General features: G+C 42.1%; 2 pseudogenes; both read right to left on the bottom strand.

Annotated features, from left to right (window-relative positions):
* Positions 1 to 12,697: 12,697 nt before the first annotated feature.
* On the bottom strand, positions 12,698 to 13,590 carry LOC100582309 (annotated as a pseudogene).
* A 55-nt stretch (positions 13,591 to 13,645) lies between these two features.
* LOC100581979 lies at positions 13,646 to 17,825 on the bottom strand (annotated as a pseudogene).
* Between the last annotated feature and the right edge of the window lie 3,372 nt (positions 17,826 to 21,197).

The following is a 21,197-nucleotide window of genomic DNA, read 5'->3' as shown; positions in this document are numbered from 1 at the left end:
TTGGCTCCTTTGGGGCTTCTGCATTTATGGTGAAGAAGTTAGTGGAGAATCTAGGGATGGGATTTTCACACCCCAACAAGTGACTTGAAAAACACAGAAGCAAATGAAGGCCTGCTCACCGCTGCTGTGAAACAAATACTCTATACTTGTCCCCACCGTGAGCCGGATCTCCTGAGGCTTTGAGGAAGGTCTTCAGCTTAGATTTGAGATTTCAGAATAGCCACTCCCCTTCCGGACACCCTAAGCCCGAGCCTGAACCCTGCCTGGTGTGTGCTTGCCAGTGTCCTTGCTGTCTTCACACAGGCACTGGCCACACAGGCTCTGCCTTACCCGGGAAGGGCTTGCCCATCACTACCCCCATCCCAGAGCTAGAAGGCAGCCTGTGCACAGACCTTGTCCATGAGTCAAACTCCCCCAAATCTGAATTTCAAAGGAGAAGATAAATGGGACCCAGGCAAGGAGGTTCCCTTGAGCACATGATGGGAATACTCAAACACTGGAGGGCTCTTTCTTCAGTGCTCAACACCCATTAATTAAAAAATAACACATCTAAATCAGCTGGGTGGCCATAGTTCTGTGTGCCTATAGTCCTAGCTACTTGGGAAGCTGAGGTGGGAGGATCGCTTGAACCCTGGATTTTGAGGCTGCAGTGAGCTATGATCACACCATTGCACTCCAGCCTGGGTGATGGAGTGAGACCCTGTCTCTAAAACAAACTCTAAAAACCCAAAACAAAGATAACACATCTATCATGCCTGGAGAAGCTCATTTTCCTATAAGACCCCTTCTTCTGTCCAGTCCTCTACAATCATTCAAATCTTTGTGAGTACCTCCTCCAGGAAGTCTCTGAAGGCTGGATACCTTGGGAGGATAAATAATGGATACCATTTACTGAGCACTTACTGCAGGCCAGCTGTGCTAGGCACTTTCCTCGCATTAACTTACTCTATCCCCACAACAACTTCATAGGGTAGATGCTATTATTCTCTGCACTTTATGGAAGATGATGCCCGGTCACTTGCCAAAAGTGTGAAGTTTAGTAAAGCAAAAGCCTGGAGTTTGAGTGCAGGTATGTGCTCCTGAACAGTACATCCTATTGAACCTCCCATCTTTCTACCAGTCAAGGACATTAGTTGCAGATAATAAAAACCAATCTTGGCTGGGGTCATCAGAAAATGAACCTCTGAAAAGATAAGAGGTGGCTCATAAAATCTCTGAGAGAGTGCTCACATATACCACATACCAAAATTGGAAGAATAAAATTTCTTGGAGGGTAAACCCTGGCTGGATCCTCCCCAGTCCCATTTCTGCTTCCTAAGCACATAGGAAGATGAGGTTTCTCAGCCTGCCTTTCAGTTAGGCCAATGGAGCATAAGGGGAAATTAATGCATAGTGTTTCCAGGCCTGCCCCTAAAATTTCTTGCCATATCCTTGGCTCTCATGGTTCTGTGAAAGAGAAGGAACTGTGATGCTGGAACCACACTAGGAACAGCCCAGGGCACGAGTCGCTGCCTGGAGACACACTGCCCAGACCAGCTGTCCAACCCACATCCACCTGCGTGTGATTGGAAAGCAAAACTGCTGAAATGTTGAGATTTATTTGTTTCATGGGATGACCTAGCCTATTCTGACCAATAAGATTGGAAAGTTAAGCTTGGTGGCTTCATGCTCAAGCCCAGCATCCCAAATCACAGGCTAGAACTGCTTTGGTGAAGACATTAATGCCGTCGTTGCTGGCATAGATGCTGCAACTTGCACCAGTATCACTGCTGGCCCTGTACAGTGGACACTGGACAGAGCCTGTGCTGGCTGCTTCTGGAGAGTAGGAGCTGACACCACGCTTGCTCGAATACATTCTGTACAGCTGGATCATTAAGATATGGGTCCGACCTTCAAAGGTCCAACTGTCTAGTCCGAGGAGTGAAAATCCACAAAAGGCCATTGTAATAGAAGAGAAAGTGCTGAGTCTGCTGGCAGAGGACAGTTACTGGACTCTGATTCCTGGAAGAAGAGAGGATTTCAGGTCAGGATAAGTTGCCTATGTGGTTTTCGGCTCTTGGGATATTGTCTAAGTGTATGTCAAATTAAGTTACTATCTTTTGAAATTCAAGAACCTAAGGAAAGCTAGCAGAAGGCAAGAAATAACTAAAAGCAGAGCAGAACTGAAGGAAATAGAGACACAAAAAACCCTTCAAAAAATTAATGAATCCAGGAGCTGGTTTTTTTAAAAGATCAACAAAATTGATAGACCGCTAGCAAGACTAATAAAGAAGAAAAGAGAGAAGAATCAAATAGATGCAATAAAAAATGATAAAGGGGATATCACCACTGATCCCACGGAAACACAAACTACCATCAGAGAATACTACAAACACCTCTATGCAAATAAACTAGAAAATCTAGAAGAAATGGATAAATTCCTGGACACATACACCCTCCCAAGACTAAGCCAGGAAGAAGTTGAATCTCTGAATAGACCAATAACAGGCTCTGAAATTGTGGCAATAATCAATAGCTTACCAACCAAAAAGAGTCCAGGACCAGATGGATTCACAGCCGAATTCTACCAGAGGTAAAAGGAGGAACTGGTACCATTCCTTCTGAAACTATTCCAATCAATAGAAAAAGAGGGAATCCTCCCTAACTCATTTTATGAGGCCAGCATCATCCTGATACCAAAGCCAGGCAGAGACAGAACAAAAAAGAGAATTTTAGACCAATATCCTTGATGAACATTACTGCAAAAATCCTCAATAAAATACTGGCAAACCGAATCCAGCAGCACATCAAAAAGCATATCCACCATGATCAAGTGGGCTTCATCCCTGGAATGCAAGTCTGGTTCAATATACGCAAATCAATAAATGTAATCCAGCATATAAACAGAACCAAAGACAAAAACCACATGATTATCTCAATAGATGCAGAAAACGCCTTTGACAAAATTCAACAACCCTTCATGCTAAAAACTCTCAATAAATTAGGTATTGATGGGACGTATCTCAAAATAATAAGAGCTATCTATGACAAACCCACAGCCAATATCATACTGAATGGGCAAAAACTGGAAGCATTCCCTTTGAAAACTGGCACAAGACAGGGATGCCCTCTCTCACCACTCCTATTCAGCATAGTGTTGGAAGTTCTGGCCAGGGCAATTAGGCAGGAGAAGGAAATAAAGGGTATTCAATTAGGAAAAGAGGAAGTCAAATTGTCCCTGTTTGCAGATGACATGATTGTATATCTAGAAAACCCCATTGTCTCAGCCCAAAATCTCCTTAAGCTGGTAAGCAACTTCAGCAAAGTCTCAGGATACAAAATCAATGTACAAAAATCACAAGCATTCTTATACACCAATAACAGACAAACAGAGAGCCAAATCATGAGTGAACTCCCATTCGCAATTGCTTCAGAGAGAATAAAATACCTAGGAATCCAACTTACAAGGGATGTGAAGGACCTCTTCAAGGAGAACTACAAACCACTGCTCAATGAAATAAAAGAGGATACAAACAAATGGAAGAACATTCGATGTTCATGGGTTGGAAGAATCAATATTGTGAAAATGGCCATACTGCCCAAGGTAATTTATAGATTCAATGCCATCCCCATCAAGCTACCAATGACTTTCTTCACAGAATTGGAAAAAACTACTTTAAAGTTCATATGGAACCAAAAAAGAGCCCGCATTGCCAAGTCAATCCTAAGCCAAAAGAACAAAGCTGGAGGCATCACGCTACCTGACTTCAAACTATACTACAAGGCTACAGTAACCAAAACAGGATGGTACTGGTACCAAAACAGAGATATAGATCAATGGAACAAAACAGAGCCCTCAGAAATAACACCGCATATCTACAACTATCTGATCTTTGACAAACCTGACAAAAACAAGAAATGGGGAAAGGATTCCCTATTTATTAAATGGTGCTGGGAAAACTGGCTAGCCATATGTAGAAAGCTGAAACTGGATCCCTTCCTTACACCTTATACAAAAATTAATTCAAGATGGATTAAAGACTTACATGTTAGACCTAAAACCATAAAAACCCTAGAAGAAAACCTAGGCATTACCATTCAGGACATAGGCATGGGCAAGGACTTCATGTCTAAAACACCAAAAGCAGTGGCAACAAAAGCCAAAATTGACAAATGGGATCTAATTAAACTAAAGAGCTTCTGCACAGCAAAAGAAACTAGCATCAGAGTGAACAGGCAACCTACAAAATGGGAGAAAATTTTTGCAACCTACTCATCTGACAAAGGGCTAATATCCAGAATCTACAATGAACTCAAACAAATTTACAAGGAAAAAACAAACAACCCCATCAAAAAGTGGGCAAAGGACATGAACAGACACTTCTCAAAAGAAGACATTTATGCAGCCAAAAAACACATGAAAAAATTCTCATCATCACTGGCCATCAGAGAAATGCAAATCAAAACCACAGTGAGATACCATCTCACACCAGTTAGAATGGCCATCATTAAAAAGTCAGGAAACAACAGGTGCTGGAGAGGATGTGGAGAAATAGGAACACTTTTACACTGTTGGTGGGACTGTAAACTAGTTCAACCATTGTGGAAGTCAGTGTGGCAATTCCTCAGGGATCTAGAACTAGAAATACCATTTGACCCAGCCATCCCATTACTGGGTATATACCCAAAGGACTATAAATCATGCTGCTATAAAGACACATGCACAGGTATGTTTATTGTGGCACTATTCACAATAGCAAAGACTTAGAACCAACCCAAATGTCTAACAACTATGGACTGAATTAAGAAAATGTGGCACATATACACCATGGAATACTATGCAGCCATAAAAAATGATGAATTCATGTCCTTTGTAGGGACATGGATGAAACTGGAAAACATCATTCTCAGTAAACTATCGCAAGGACAAAAAACCAAACACTGCATGTTCTCACTCATAGGTGGGAATTGAACAATGAGAACACATGGACACAGGAAGGGAAACATCACACTCCAGGGACTGTTGTGGGGTGGGGGGAGTGGGGAGGGACAGCATTAGGAGATATACCTAATGCTAAATGACGAGTTAATAGGTGCAGCAAACCAACATGGCACATGTATACATATGTAACAAACCTGCACATTGTGCACATGTACCCTAAAACTTAAAGTATAATAATAATAAAATAAAATAAAAAGAACCTAAGGAAAAATATTGAGGATAAAAGTGATACAGAATTAACTTTTACCAACCAAGAGTCCTACAATCCCCAAATACATAGTCTCAGTGTATATATAGGTATGTATATGTACATTTATACTCCAGTCTTCACTCTTAGGTCAATAGTTACCTCTTTCTCTTCCAGTATGGCCTTATTTGGCAGAGTGAAGTAAAAGCTAACTTTATTTGTTGTTGTTTTAATTATAGGACATTATTTTTTTTTAGATCTTTTATTAATGAACACAAAGTCCTATCCTTTTCCTGTCAGTACTTTCATTAATGGCACAATAACAACACCACCATCAATTGTCTTACTAGTACTCTTAATTGTCATTTGGGTTTCATGTCTGGAATAGTTTTCCAAAAAAAAAAAAAAAAGAAAAAAATCTCATGGTATTCAAATGCTTTTCCAGGAAGTTTTATTTAATAGTTAATATAGAGAGCTGTTAACATTGACCTCCTCACAATCATTCTTGGGTTTTCTTCTTCTATTTTTTTTTGAGACGGTCTCGGTCTGTCGCCAGGGTGAAGTGTAGTGACATGATCTCGGCTCACTGCAACCTCCGCCTCCCAGGTTCAAGCGATTCTCCTGCCTCAGCCCCCTGAGTAGCTGGGACTACAGGCGCATGCCACCATGCCTGGCTAATTTTTGTACTTTTGTAGAGAGAGGGTTTTACCAAGTTGGCCAGGATAGTCTCGATCTCTTGACCTCGTGATCCACCCGCCTCGGCCTCCCAAAGTGCTGGGATTACAGGCAGATTATTGATTTTTCATACTCGTCAATCATTCCTTCACACATCTAGTTTCCTGACTCATAACATAAAACATTGTATTTCTTAGTAGCCATTTAAAATATAATTCCTAATGAAATTATTAATGACGTATTAATGTCATACTTTTACTATATGTTTATGTTCCTAATCTTCCTGGGTCCCTTGATGTTTGCTATTCTACAGGTATTAATAAGGGATAGCAAAAGATTGGAAACAAGCTGAATATCCAGAGAATGGGAACTGCTTCAGTTATGGTACATCTCACAGTGGAATACTAGGTAGTGGTAAAAAATAATGAGGAGGCACTTCACGTTCTGATGTGGATTGATCTTCAAGATTACAGTGATGCCCTGCCTAACAAATGTTTTTGTCAGTGATGGACCACATATATAATGGTGATCCCATAAGATTATAATGGAGTTGCCCTACGCAGGTATACCATTTTTAATCTTTTCACCATATTGTTACTGTACTTTTTCTATGTTTAGGTGTGTTTAGATGTATAAATACTTTCCATTTTGTTACAATTACCTACAGTGTTCTGTAAATTAACATGTTTAGGTTTGTAGTGTAGGAGCAGTAGCCATTACCACATAGCCTAGGTGAGTAGTAGGTTACTCCATCTAGGTTTGTGTAAGTACTCTAAGATGTTCACAGAACAACAGACAAAATTGCCTAAGGCCATATCCCTGTCATTAAGTGATGCATGACTGTATTAAGAAAGACAGCCAGGCTGGGCGTGGTGGCTCACGCCTGTAATCCCAGCACTTTGGGAGGGCGAGGTGGGTGGATCACGAGGTCAGGAGATTGAGACCATCCTGGCTAACAGGGTCAAACCCCGTCTCTACTAAAAATACAAAAAATTAGCTGGGTGTGGTGGCACACGCCTGTAGTCCCAGCTGCTCAGGAGGCTGAGGCAGGAGAATCACTTGAACTTGGGAGGCGGAGGTTGCAGTGAGCCGAGACCCACACCACTGCACTCCAGCCTGGGCTACAGAGCGAGACTCTGTCTCAAAAAAAAAAAAAAAAAAAAAAAAAAAAAAAAAAAAGAAAGAAAAAAGAAAGATAGCGAAATGCAGAATAGACTATAGAGAATGATCTCACTTTTGTTATAAAAGAGATGTTAGGGCATGTATTGTTTGTAAAAGCATGAAATGCCTTTGTGAGGATATATCCAAGAAGGAGATAACATTTGTTCGCTATTGGGAAGGAAATTGTGTAGCTGAAAGGCTGTGTTGAGGGGGAGAATTTTCAGTGATAATTTATACTCCTTAATACATCAGTGTGTATTTCCTAAGTGTGAGGACATTCTCTTACATAACCACTATGCAATGATCCAAATTTGGAAATTTAACACGAATATACTATAATCTACAGCCCATATTGAAATTTCAGTTGTCTCAATCATGACTTTATAGCCATTTTTTCCCCCAGTTTAAGACTGTCTTAGTTCATTCAGGCTACTATAACAAAATACCATAGACTGGGTGGCTTATGAACAACAGAGATTAATTTTCACAGTTCTGGACACTGGCAAGTCCAAGAGCAAGGTGCTGGCAGAGTCAGTGTCTGGCGAGGGCCTTGCTTTCTGGCTCATAGATGGTGACTTCTTGCTGTGTCCTCACATGGTAAAGGGGTGAGGGGTCTCTCCGCCTCTTTTATAAGGGTGCTGATCCCATTCATGAGAACTTACCTCCATGACCTAATAACCTCCTAAAAGTCCTACCTTCTAATATCATCACTTTAGGGGTTAGGATTTCAACATTTGATGGTAAGGATGGGAGTTGTAGGGGCACAAACATGTCAATCATAGCAAGAACCCAACTCAGGATTGCATATTGCATTTAGCTGTCTTGTATCTTAGTGTCTTTTAATTTGGAATTGTTTCTAGGACTTTCTTTGTCTTTCTTTTTGTCAACAGCAGCAGTGATTAAGCCTCTTTGAGTGGCTTCTCAGGCAGTAGATGTAGACAAATGGGAGCTGGGTTTAGAGAGTCAGAGTATAGAAAATAATAGGGATGGCTGTCAGCTTCTGCCTAGTTTGTGGTCTAATATGCAGAACCCCTTTGTGGGCTTCTTGGAATAATGGAGTATGGAGAGGATGAGAATATGCCCCTGCTTGGGGAGGTGGCAGATGGGGGCAATGCTTACAGTCATTCTAAATTGGGTCTAAATAGAAATAGGACCATATTTTGAGATCATAAGCTGATGAGGCCGGATAATATTTAGAATGCATTCTTAGGTAGATTTATTTTTATTTATTAATTATTATTATTATTTTTTGAGACAGAATCTCGCTCTGTTGCAAGGCTGGAGTGCAGTGGCATGATCTCAGCTCACTGCAACCTCCACCTCCCAGGTTCAAGCGATTCTCCTGCCTCAGTCTCCTGAGTAGCTGGGACTACAGGTGCACGCCACTACGCCCAGCTAATTTTTGTATTTTTAGTAGAGTTGGGGTTTCACCATGTTGGCCAGGATGGTCTTGATCTCTTGACTTCATGATCTGCCCACCTCGGCCTCCCAAAGTGTTGGGATTACAGGCATGAATCACCACGCCCAGCCTCTTAGGTAGATTTATAAAAGGAGATTGCCTATAGCTTTCATCAGTTTTTTAAGAGACTTTTTATCATGTGAAAATTTTAACAGATACAAAAATAGACAAAACAGTTTAATGAACTTGCATGTACCCATCTCCCAGATTTAACAATTATTATCATTCTTCCATTCTTGCTTAATCTATTCCCTGACTTTCCCCTGCCTGAAAGAATGTTAAAGAAAATCCCCATACATCATATCTTTTTACCCTCAAATACTTCAGAATATCTTTCTAACAAATCAGGATTAAATATACATGACCACAACTTCATTATCACATCCAACAAATTAATAATATTGTCTTAATAAGATCTAATATTAATACACATTCCGTTTGCAATCTCTCGTCAATGTCTTTTTTTTTTTTTTTTTTTTTTTTGAGACGGAGTCTCAGTCTGTCACCCAAGCTGGAGTGCAGTGGTGCGATCTTGGCTTACTGCAGGCTCTGCCTCCTGGGTTCATGCCATTCTCCTGCCTCAGCCTCCCGAGTAGCTGGGACTACAGGTGCCCACCACCATGCCTGGCTAATTTTTTGGATTTTTAGTAGAGACGGGGTTTCACTGTGTTAGCCAGGATGGTCTTGATATCCTGACCTCATGATCCACCCGCCTCGGCCTCCCAAAGTGCTGGGATTACAGGTGTGAGCCACGGTGCCAGGCCTCATCAATGTCTTTTTACAGTTGGTTTGTTTGTGTGGAGATTTAAACAGGAGGACTTTCTGGTGTGGCCCTGAAAGACAGTAGTGAAGGAAAATACTCCTACTGGGCATAACTTCAAGCAGTACCCCTGATTATTTCCCTGAAAGAAGAGGTTACCAAAGATATGGATCTACACTGATTTATGGGCAGTGGCTAATGGTTTAGCTGGCTGGGCTTGGAAGGGACACAATTGGAAAATTGGTCACAAGGCATTCAAGGAAGCAATGTATGGACAGACCTCTCAGATTGGCCACAAAAGTGAAGATATCTGCATCCCATGTGAATGCTCACCTAGAGTAATTACAGCAGAAGATTTTAATAATCCAGTGGGCAAGATAATCTGTCCTCTGGATCAGCCAGCCTCTTTCCTCAACTACCTAAAGTGTTCATGCTCAAAGTGGCCAAGGCAAGAGTGATGTGGACTGTCCACTTACTAAAGTCTAATGCCTACCACCATTGCTGAGTGGCCAACCTTCGAACAGCAGAGACCAACTGAGCCCTCAATGGCACCTTTCCCTGGAAGAACCAGCCAGCCTTTGCTTTTTCTGCCTGCAATACCCCTGCCAGAGCTATTATCCATATACAGAAAGAATGCCTTATTCACCATGGTGGTATGACACTCTGCCTTGCTTCTGGCCAAGAAGTTCATTTTACAGCAAATAAAGTACAGCAGTGGGTTCATGCTCATGGAAATTGTGGGTCTACCTTACTGTCTTCATTACTATAGCTTTATAGAAAGTCTTAAAATCAGATAGTATAAGTCTTCTTTGTTCTTTTTAAAATTGTTCTGGCTATTGTAGATTCTTTGTATTTTCATAAGCTTTTAGAATAAGCTTGTGAATTTCTACCAAAAAAAAAAACCTTGTTGAAATTTGAATGGGATTGTGTTTTATCTGTAGATCGATTTGGAGGAAATTGGTGTCTTAACAATACTGAGTCTTTCAATCCATGAACATGGCATATCTCTCTATTTATTCAAGTCTTCTTTATTTTATTTCAGCAATATTTTACAGGATTTTATTTTTTGTGTGTGTGAAAAACTTTTAAATAGAGATGGGGTCTTGCTATGTTGGCCAGGCTAGACTCAAACTCCACTCAAGCAATCCTTCTTCATCAGGCTTCCAAGTAGGTGGGACTATAGGCTTATGTCACCATGCCTGGCTTACAGCTTTTTGTATATAGGTCTTGTGTCCACATTTTGTTAAATCCAGTCCTAATTATTTTAATGTTTGTGAGGCTATTGTATAAATGGTATATTTTACATCTTCATTTCCCAATAGTTTATTGTCAATATGTAAAAATCAATTGATTTGATTTTGTAATTTATGATATTGACTTTGTAATTTATGATTTTTATAAGTTTTCTTATTTTAGTAGTTTTGTGTATTTCTTAGGATTTTTACACACAAATATAATTGTGTCCTCTGCAAAAATAGTTTGACTTCCCTCTTTCCAATCTGTTTGTTTCTTCTTCCCTTCCCTTTCTTTTGTTCTTTCTTGTCTTTTTCTTTCTTCCTCTCTTGCTTTCTTTTTTCTTTCTTTCTTAGTAAATCTTTTCATTTCCATAGGTTACTGGGGTACAGGTGGTGTTTGATTACATGAGTAAGTTCTTTAGTGGTGATCTGTGAGATTTTGGTGCATCCCTCACCCAAGCAGTATACACTGCACCCAATTTGTGGTGTTTTATCCCTTACCCCCTTCCCACACTTTCCCACTGAGTCCCCAAAGTACATTGTATCTTTCTTATGCCTTTGCATCCTCATAGCTTAGCTTCCACATATGAGTGAGAATATATATTTGGTTTTCCATTCCTGAGTTACTTCACTTAGAATAACAGTCTCCAGTCTCATCCAGGTCACTGTGAATGCCATTAATTCATTCCTTTTTATGACCAAGTAGTATTCCATTGTATATATATACCACAGTTTCTTTATCCACTCATTGACTGATGGGCATTTGGGTTGGTTCCATGTTTCTACAATTGCAAATTGTGCTGCTACTATCTTTTGTACGTGTACAAGTATCTTTTTCATATAATGATTTCTTTTCCTCTGGGTAGATAGCCAGTAGTGGGATTGCTGAATTAAATGGTAGTTCTACTTTCAGCTCTTTAAGGAATCTTCAGTGTTTTCCATAGTGGTTGTACTAGTTTACATTCCCACCTACCTCAAAGGTCTCTGAAATGCCTTGGAGGCTTTTTCCCCATTGCCTTGGATATTAACACTTGTCTCCCTTTTAGTTATGTAAATATCTCTAGCAAGTGGTTGCTCCATAGAGACTGGTTAAATACTTGTTACCAAAAGGAAATATCTCTAGTAAGTGGTTACTCCATAGCCTGCTTGGATTCTTCCCTTGAAAAAGCTTTTTCTTTCTTTGGCACATGGCTAGACTGAAAAATTTCCAAACTATTATGCTCTGCTTCCTCTTTAAATATAACTTCCAACTTGAAGTCATTCCTTTGCTCCCCCATCTGAGCTTATGTTGTTAGAGGCAGCCATGCCACTTCTTAAACACTTTGGTGCTCAGAAATTTCTTCTGCCAGATAATGTAGGTCATCACTTTGAAATTCAAACTTCCATAGATCCCTAGCACATGGACACAATATTGCTATGTTCTCTGCTAAGGCATAACAAAGGTGACATTTGTTCCATTTCCCAATAAGTTTGTCATTTCCATCTGATACCTCATCAGCCTGGACTTCACTGTTCATATCACTATCAGCATTTTGGTCACAAGTATTTAACCAGTCTCTAAAAAGTTCCAAATTTTCTCTCATCTTTCTCTCTTCTTCTGAGCTCTCCAAACTTTTCCAACCTCTGCCCATTACCTGGTTCCAAAGCTGCTTCCACATTTCCAGGTATCTTCATAGCAATGTCCCACTCCTTGGTACCAATTTTCTGTATTAAGCAATTCTTGTATTTCTATAAAAATACCTGAGACTGGTTAATTTGTAAAGAAAAGCGGTTTAATTGGCTTATAGTTCTTTAGACTGTACAGGAAGCATAGCCCTGGCATCTGCTTCTGGGGAAGTCTCAGGAAGCTTACAATCATGGTGAAAGGTAAAGCAGGAGCATGCGTCTAACATGGTGGGAGTAGAAGCAAGAGAGAGTAGGGGAGGTGCCACACACTTTAAACAACAGATTTTGCAGGGAAAGCACCAAGCTATGAGGGATCCACCTCCATGACCTAGACACCTCCCACCAGGCCTGACTTCCAACACTGAGGATTTTATTTCAACATAAGATTGGGGTGGGGACAAATATCCAAACTGCATCAACCTCTGATGTAAAAATCCAATAATCAAGCAGCAATACTTTAAGTGCAGCACAGAGTCTTCCATGTCATTATTTACAAGACCTGAATCTCTTTACATAATAACAAAATTGAATACAGATGACTTAGCCATTAAGTCCATTAAAAAAATCTGTCCTTTTACATGGTGACAGATTTTACTTTTTGTTATCTTTCTCCTTCTCTTTTTCTTTTGCTCTTCCTTTACTTCCTTTTCTTATGTCTGTGTTTTTTGGCTTTTTTCCAATTCCCCTGCAGTACCTACATGTATGCTTTTTAAAAAATGTTTCTTGTGCTTTTCCTTTTCCTAGTTTTTCTTCTTCTTCCTGCTATTCTAACTTTCAGCGGAACTGGCCCTGCTGCTATGGCCTCAGGTCTGGCTCCCAGAAGGGCTCTGACTTCTGCTTGGACTCTGGCTCCTCCTATGCCTACCTGGCCAACTGTGTCCAGGCTTTCTTTTGCTTTCTCCATTATCTTATCTTTCAGGACCTTAGAAGTGTTTCCTAAAGTTTCCTCATCTTTTACAGATACATTACTTCCACTGTCACTTTCATTATAATCTGGCCCAAAAGCAGCTTCATCATTGTCTCTAGTTAAGTCAGGGGACAGTCGAAAGGAGTGACTTAACTGGGGTTTAGGGTTGGATTCTCAACTGCCAGTATTTCTTTTCATTGTGTGTCTGGTGATTAGATTCCTTGCTTCAACTTGGCCCCAGGTAATTTGGCTCTCTTCTCAATCAATGCTGTGGTGTGTCTGGGTGAAGAATGGTGAAGGAGGAGTGAGAGAATCATGATGATAGCTGGAAAGAAAGTCTCAAAAAAAAAAAAAAGAATATCAAGTAACTTATTGCCACTTGACTCTTCGTTGTTCTTTGCTTCAATATATGTGTCTCATGATCTTTACAAAGACTTTTATCTATAAATTTTGCCTCTTACCTTGAGTGTTTAGTATCATAAGTGGCTTTGTGATCATGAGGTCTTTTGGTCTCTTGAGTGACTAGAATTACTTTTACTGGAATCTCCTCTGCCGTTTTTAAGAAACTCTTTCCTCCATCAGCTTAGTTTTCTGTTCAGATGCAGAAGCTATAGTTTATTTTTGTTGTTTTTCAAAAGTTTGTGCGCACACTTTGCACTTTCTGTCTGACACGGCGCCATCGGAGGATTCATCCTCATGGCTGGGTTTGTTCTCCTGTTGGTTATCTTCCCCAGCCCCATTTTGCTTGGACACTGGCTGAGGTTCCTTTAACTTGTGTACAATGAAGGGGTGCCTGGACAGAGAGACGTGAGATGTGTAGCAGAGGCCACACTCCTGGCACTGGTAGGAAGAACTATCCGATTTGTGCTGAGGGATGTGTTCGTGGAACTGAAGCAGGTTTTCGGCGGTGAAGCCACACTCGGCACACTTGAGAACCTTAAAAACATTGATTTTCAGCTTTTTCAGTGGTTGAGTGATTGCTCCTCGGGGAGGCCTGAGCTCCAGAACTGGTTCTTCCAACTTCCGCTTGGGACTGGGGACCTTGGTGTCTTCTTTTATTTCTGTTTCCTCCTCATTGGTGGCGTCTGTCATTTCTTTCAGGTCAGGATCCTTGATGCTGTGCATCAGCTGGACGTGCTTCTCCAGCATCAATCGTTTGGTAAAGGTACGTCTGGAGTCTGGGCAGTGTGAGCAGGCGTACACTTTCCTGATGCCTTTGTGCTTGATACAGTTGTGCTGGCACAGGCTGTGGGACGAGCTTGTCACACTGGCGGCAGGGGTGTTTCTTCATTTGCTTCCCTTGCTCCTTCCTCACGTGGGATATGTACACATCTCTCTGCATGAACAGGCAGTCACACTCCCAACACTTTCTTGGTTTCCATCGATTTTTTCACAGGAGATGGAGATTTCTTTTCCAATCTCTCTTTCTCATTCACGGATTTGGTGTCCTTTTTGTTCTGATTTGCTGAATTTTGAGTTACAGGCTTAATGCTCAAAGGCAAGTTTATACCCAAGTTTGGAGGCCCTTCAATACTTTTCAATGTTCCATGCATAGACTTGATATGGTCCATCATAAGTTGCTTCTGTGCATATAAAAGATAACAGTCTGGACACTTGAAAACAGACACCTTCTGGTTTTCAATGTGTTGGTCAAAGTGGCAATACAGCAAGGTTTGCAGGGTGAACACAGTGTCACACATGGAACACTTATATATTATTTTTGGTTCTCCTATCTTGATGCCAGGATGCTGTGTGTAGGTGTGGGAATGTGTGCTTGGGGCAGACTTACACACCACTTGTAGAAGACTTCACAGTGAGAACCTTGAATGTGAGACTTCAGAGAAGCCACAGCAGAGTACACGACATTGCAATGCACACATCGAAAACCAACTCTCCTCATGTAGTGCAGACAGTTCTTGGTGACGTGGGTCTGGAAGTGCACCGACCTGCAGATGGCCCTGCACTCAGGGCAGATGTAGGGAGATTTGTGCTGATGGATTCTCTGGTGTGATGCATAACTGCACTGGTTAGGAAGCAGCATCTGGCAGATAGTGCAAGTCTTTTGTCCGCTCGTGTCTGCAGCCTGCTGGAAATGTGTAGCCAGTGATGTCTCATCCTGAAGACTTCATTACACTCCAAACATTTTAGACTATGTTTACACAGTTTGGAGGGGTCTTCATCTAGGGGCATCGCTGGGGTGATGGGAATGCTTAAAGGAGCCGATATGACTGTCCCAGTTATGCCAGACTGAATTTTTGTGACAGTGTGTGTGCCGGCTCCCACAGGGCTCTGAAGAGTGGAAGTTGAAGTGGAAGTATTGCTTGACGGAGAAACTATCATTTGACCTGCTGGGACTGGCTTTAAAATTAAGTGGGAGCATTGCATTACCACCCCTTTCTCCTTATGCCCACGGGCATGGGAAAGGAGGCTGCATTTGTTGTAAAAAATGAGTTTCTTTGTACCATAGTTGCATGTTACTTCGATGTCCATGCTCTGTCTGTCGTAGTGCTGGGTCAGCCTCTTTTCAAGTGCAAAGGAGTTCCCACACTCCAAGCACTTGGACCTACGCATCAGTAACGTGATCCCTGCATTGGTGGGAGGACTGAGGTTTGGGATGTAAACAGGGACTGGATTGACACTGCTTAGCACCTTGTTGAAAGCTTCCACCACAGAACTCTGCAAGGACGACACCACCTGGACTCGAGACACCTTTTTGGGGGGTTGCGAGGCTGCTGCATTGATTATTGCCTGCTTTATTTGTTGCTGAGGTTTGGTTAGCACTTGGCGGAGTTCAGAGGTGGCCTGGTCACCCTGAGGCAAAAGGTTAATGTTGGCAAGGTTCACAGTCTTTGGCACGAGTTTGGCGTTGGCCAGGCTGGGTGCCAGCACCATGACAGTTTGCTGCTTGATGGCATTGGCGGCTTTAATGATGGCGCTGCTGGCACTCTGGACAGAGGCAGCAGATACGACTGTGGCTTTTACCGTTGTGTTGTTAGCGAGCTTCAAATTAATGACTTGGGATCCTGCTGTCTTCACAGCAGACACTGGGAGGAAAGCAGGCTCGATTGTGACCTATTTAGGGGTGAGCTCTGCAGGTGAAACTGCATTGGTCATGACCATGGACTGGAGAGGCGCCCTGAGGGGAGAGGAAAGGATGGCAGCTGATGCTGGAGATGACAGAAGGGATGTCACAGAGGCCATCACGGATGCCATCTCCTCAGAAGATTTCTTCCCAGAGTCAAGATCCACTTCTGGCAATACCCTGGTCACTGTCCTCTTGATTTCCCCAGAAGACGTCTTAATGGTTTTTATGCGGACTTTGAGGATTGCTGGTGTGGACCCTGCGGGAGAGGATGGGGAACGCTTGCTGCCATTCTCACTTGAGATGCTTCTGGGATTATCCGGTTGCTTTAGGGATGGTTTTTTTGGTCCTGTCTATGAGATTCTGGAATTCAGGAGACATGTCGGTGGTTCTCGGACTGTCGTTTACTTCTTCTTCTTCTCTTTTTTTTTGAGACAGAGTCTTGTCTGTCACCCAGGCTGGAGTGCAGTGGCGCGATCTCGTCTCACTGCAACCTCCGCCTCCCAGGTTCAAGCGATTCTTCTGCCCTGGCCTCCCAAGTAGCTGGGATTACAGGTGCGCACCTCCATGCCCAGCTAATTTTTGCATTTTTAGTACAGACAGGTTCACCATGTTGGTCAGGCTGGTCTCGAACTTCTGACCTCGTGATCCGCCCGCCTTGGCCTCTCAAAGTGCTGGGATTACAGGCATGAGCCACGGCACCTGGCTGTCGTTTACTTCTTTTGGTAATGGGGAGGACTCCCTCGAATTGACCACTGGTTCTTTGCAGGAGTCTGAAGCCGCCTTTTTAGCGCTGAGGTCCGTGATGGCAGCGCCGCAGGACGAGAGCTTGGAGGATGACTTTGTCTTTGATGGCGCAGTGCCGGGGAGGCAGGTGTCATTCTTCTCGGAGCTCGGCTTCCCATCCAGGACTTTGTTTTCAAGCACTTGTCAGAGTTTTCCTTCAGTTTATCCTCTGCTTTTCTGACTTTAAAAGGTTCATAAACACTCAGGTTTATAGAATTGGCTTCTGCTTCTCTCTTAACAACTTTGTTTTTCTCCATGTTGCCTGACGTAGAGAGTCCAGTTTTGCTGGAGTTTTCCCCTCCAAATGCCTTCAGCTTATCATAGTCCTGCTGGGGAGCCGACTCTGTCAACACGTTCAACCGGAAGCTTGATCGCACGTCCTCTTTGTCAGGGGGTCATCCACCTTGATCTTCTCGTCATCACCACACTCTTCAGCACTAGAGATCGGACTAAACTGGCTGAACGTCGAGTCTTTCAGTGTCACCTCAGAGGCAAGCACGTCTCCTTTCAAGGACTTCGCTCCATCTTTACTGTAACTGTCAAGGGAGGATGCTGTGAGAAACCCATTATGTAGGCCATTGCCAGTGGGGTTGTGGCCGTCTTTCTCCCCGCCCTCGGAGGAGTGGATGTTGTGAACATTCTTGACAGGGAGTCGTCCTCTCCGTGAGCATTCTGCTTCATGTGGCTTTGGTGGTCATCATGTCCAGACTCAATAGCTGCTTTAAGATCGACCATATCTGGGATGTCAAATGCTGCCAGGAGGTCATCAAAGTCTGGTGACTTCATATCCCCCATGGTCATGAATTTGAGCAGATGTTCTTGTGAACCTTGACCTTTTGGAAAGGCTTTAGACCAATGTTCAGTTACTGTCACACGGCTGCATTCTCAGCAAATAGGAAAGGGTTAAAAGCAGCCCCAGTCAACAGGCCTTTTGACCTTCATAATAGAAGCATCTCCAACACCTTTTTGTAGCTTCTAAAAGAAAAAGCACAAAACAGAACATACCCCCTTCCCGGGGTGGGCCTTCGCGGCGGTCAAGCCCTGGCGTCTGGGCCGCAGCCCGGATGACCTTTGTTCAGCACGGCGCGGCCAGCGGCTGTTGTTGTGACTGCTGCCGCTGTCGTCAGAGCGGTGGCGGCGGCGGCTGCTTCCATGTTACAGGCGTGTCATCTGCGTTCCCGCTGCCGGGGTCTGTGTGTGTGTGTGTGCGGAGGAGAGGCCTCGCCGCCGCCGCCGCCTCCGCCGCCGGGCCTAGCCGATCGCCCGGCCCGGGCCCCTCGCCTCCCCGCGCACCGTGCTCTAGGCCGCGCGGCGTTGGCCTGTTGTTGTTTTTAATAGATATCCGTCATTAGGTTGAAAAATCCAAGTTTTCTAATACTTTAATGAGAGTTTTTGTTGTCGTTGTTGTTTTGCGATAGGGTTTCCCTCTGTCGCCCAGGCTGGAGTGCAGTGGTGCAATCTTGGCTCACTGCAACCTCCACCTCCTGGTTTCAAGTGATCCTCCCACCTCAGCCTTCCCAGTAGCTGGGACTGTAGGCATGTGCCAACACATCCAGCTAATTTTTGTATTTTTTATAGAGATGGGGTTTCACTATGTTACCCAGGCTGGTCTTGAACTCCTGGGCTCAAGTGATCCTCCCACCTTGGCCTCCCAAAGTGCTGGGATTACAGGTGAGCCACCGCGCCTGACGAGAGTTTTTTTGTTTGTTTTTTGTTTTTCTAAATGTCATAAACACCTATTTCTGTTAAGTTTTTTCACATCTCTCAAGATTATGATTTTTCTGTTTTATCCTATTAATGTCACAAATTACACTAATTTTTCAAATGTTAGACCAACTCTGCATTCTGGGATAAGTGCCCCCCCCTCCACGTCACATGTATTATCCTTTTTCTATATTACTATATTTGATTTGCTAATACTTTGTTAAGGGTTTATATTAATAAGAAATACTATTAGCCTGTAGTTTTCTTATAATGACTTTGTTTTTCTTATCAGGATAATACTGGCATCATAAAATGATATGGGAAATATTCTCTCCATCTCTTTTTTGAAAGTGTTAGTATGATATTGGTGTTATTTTCTCCTTAAATATTTTATAAACTTCACCAGTGAAGTGATCTGTGTTGGTGTTTTCTTTGTGAAAAAACATTTTAAAACTATGATTTTGATTTCTTTCATAGATATAGTATAACTTAGATTATCTCTTCTGTCATTTTTGTAATTTGCTTCTTTGAAAAAATGGATAATTTCATTATATCCATAAATGTATTTGCATATGTTTGTTTATATTATTCCTTTCTATCATTTTAATGTTCGTAGGACTTGTAGTTATGTCTCCTTTTAAACTCCTGATATTGGTAATTTTTGTTTTTTCTTGAGCAGTCTAAAGGTTTATCAATTTTATTATACTTTTAAAAGATACAGCTTTTACTTTAATTGGGTTATCTCTACTGTTATCCATTTTCTATTGCATTATTCTTATTCTCACCTTGATTTTATTCTTTTCTTCTATTTATTTTCAGTTTAATCTATCTTTCTAGTCTTTAATGTGGAAGCTTAGATGATTGCTTTTAGACCTTCCTTCTAAGTACCACTTACCTGCTCTACAAATATCTTTTTGTTTTCCTTTTGCAGTCCTAATTGTTCTATTTGTCCCTGGAGGGCACTGGGAGTTTCAAGTGTCCTGCAACTGAAGCTACCTGCCTTAGACTCTTCATCAGATTTTAAAAAGGGTTTGTGACCAGAAAATTTCAGACTATTTGACACCGATTAAGTATAGATTTTTAGGTAATTTCTTACAGAATCTATCAATTGTATACTTCTACATAATAAGGCCTAGAGCAGTTGACTGAACATTGTGGGGAAAGAAGATGTGTGTTTCATTTTTTTAATTCTCTTTCTCTCCCACTTCAGGAGAATCGTTGCTGCATAAGGCCTCTCAGGTCAGTGCCGTTTCCCTCCTATTTTTCTTTATGTGAAATAGCATAAATTCTGGCTATGCCCAAGTTTGTTGGTGAGCAGAAAGTCAAACTCTGTCTTCAGACTCAGTAAGTTTGTTAGAAAAACTGATTTCTGGATTTGGTTCTAGTCTAGCACACATTAAGGAGTAGAAATATGTTGAAATGAGGATAAAGAGCATTTTAAATGATAACAGAGATCCAGTATGATGAAATGGGGGTAAATTCTTTTTTGCTTCATTTTCCTCCAATTTCATTTTAAAACAGGTGATTTTTTTAAAAGAAGATGTTTTTGTTCCAGTGGGCATTTGATGCATTAGCCTTCCTGGGCCTTCCCAGCAGGGATATAGACCTAGCTAAATGACCTGGTGGTATTTTCTCTGAGTCAAGTTAGCATTAAATGTGGTCCCTGGATATGGAAAGGGATGGATAATCTAATAGTCTACAGATGTCAGAAACTTTATTCTCACCTTTTCTCTTCATATTTTAAATGTATAAGTCTTTCCGAAAAACATTTAGACTGCCACCTCCAATTAGGATATAGAAAGTTTCAAGAGATCATTTCTGTCACTGAAATAATGTGAGTAAGCTGGATAAGCTACAGAAGCATAGTTGTTAAAACCCAAGCTGAGGATAAAGAAGTGGAAATAAACTAAATTCCAGAGTGCAAAGAGCCCTTGCTAGGAAAGTGAGACCCAAGGCTGCTTTCCTCATAGGGGTATGGTGGATGGAAGATTGAACCCACTGTAGATGGGAATTTTTGCAGATGCAAGGAGAAACTAGCTGAACTTTTAACAAATTTGCATGAGCTGGCAAAATGTATTAAAATCCCCCAAAGTCCCAAATACAAAATGACATCTATATGCCAATTCTCATCTACAGGGCCTTCACCAGCTTCACAGCCCTGTTCTGGTAAAGGCTAAGGACAGGAAATGAGGGTACAGAGATTTCTCTAGGATCATTCACCCATCAACTCTTCCTAACTAAGTCTTCACTGAGAACCTGGCAGCAGGAGGAACAGGGAGAGGAAAATTAAGAGAGGCTTGCTCAGGGCACACCTGCCCACTAATTCTTTCTAAATGTGCACATAACTAAATAGAGAAGACATGTTTATAAAAAGCAGGAAGGGCTGGGTGCGGTGGTTCATGCCTGTAATCCCAGCACTTTGGGAGGCTGAGGTGGGTGGGTCACCTGAGGTCAGGAGTTTGAGACCAGCCTGGCCAATATGGTGAAACCCCATCTCTACTAAAAATACAAAAATTAGGCAGCCATGGTGGTGCACACCTGTAATTGCAGCTACTTGGGAGGCTGAGGCATGAGAATTGCTTGAACCTGGGAGGT

The sequence above is a fragment of the Nomascus leucogenys genome, chromosome 18 (assembly GCF_006542625.1).
Source record: "Nomascus leucogenys isolate Asia chromosome 18, Asia_NLE_v1, whole genome shotgun sequence".
NCBI classification, from domain to species: domain Eukaryota; kingdom Metazoa; phylum Chordata; class Mammalia; order Primates; family Hylobatidae; genus Nomascus; species Nomascus leucogenys.
Note: the sequence above shows the minus strand (reverse complement) of the source record. Positions and strands in the feature narration are given on the sequence as shown.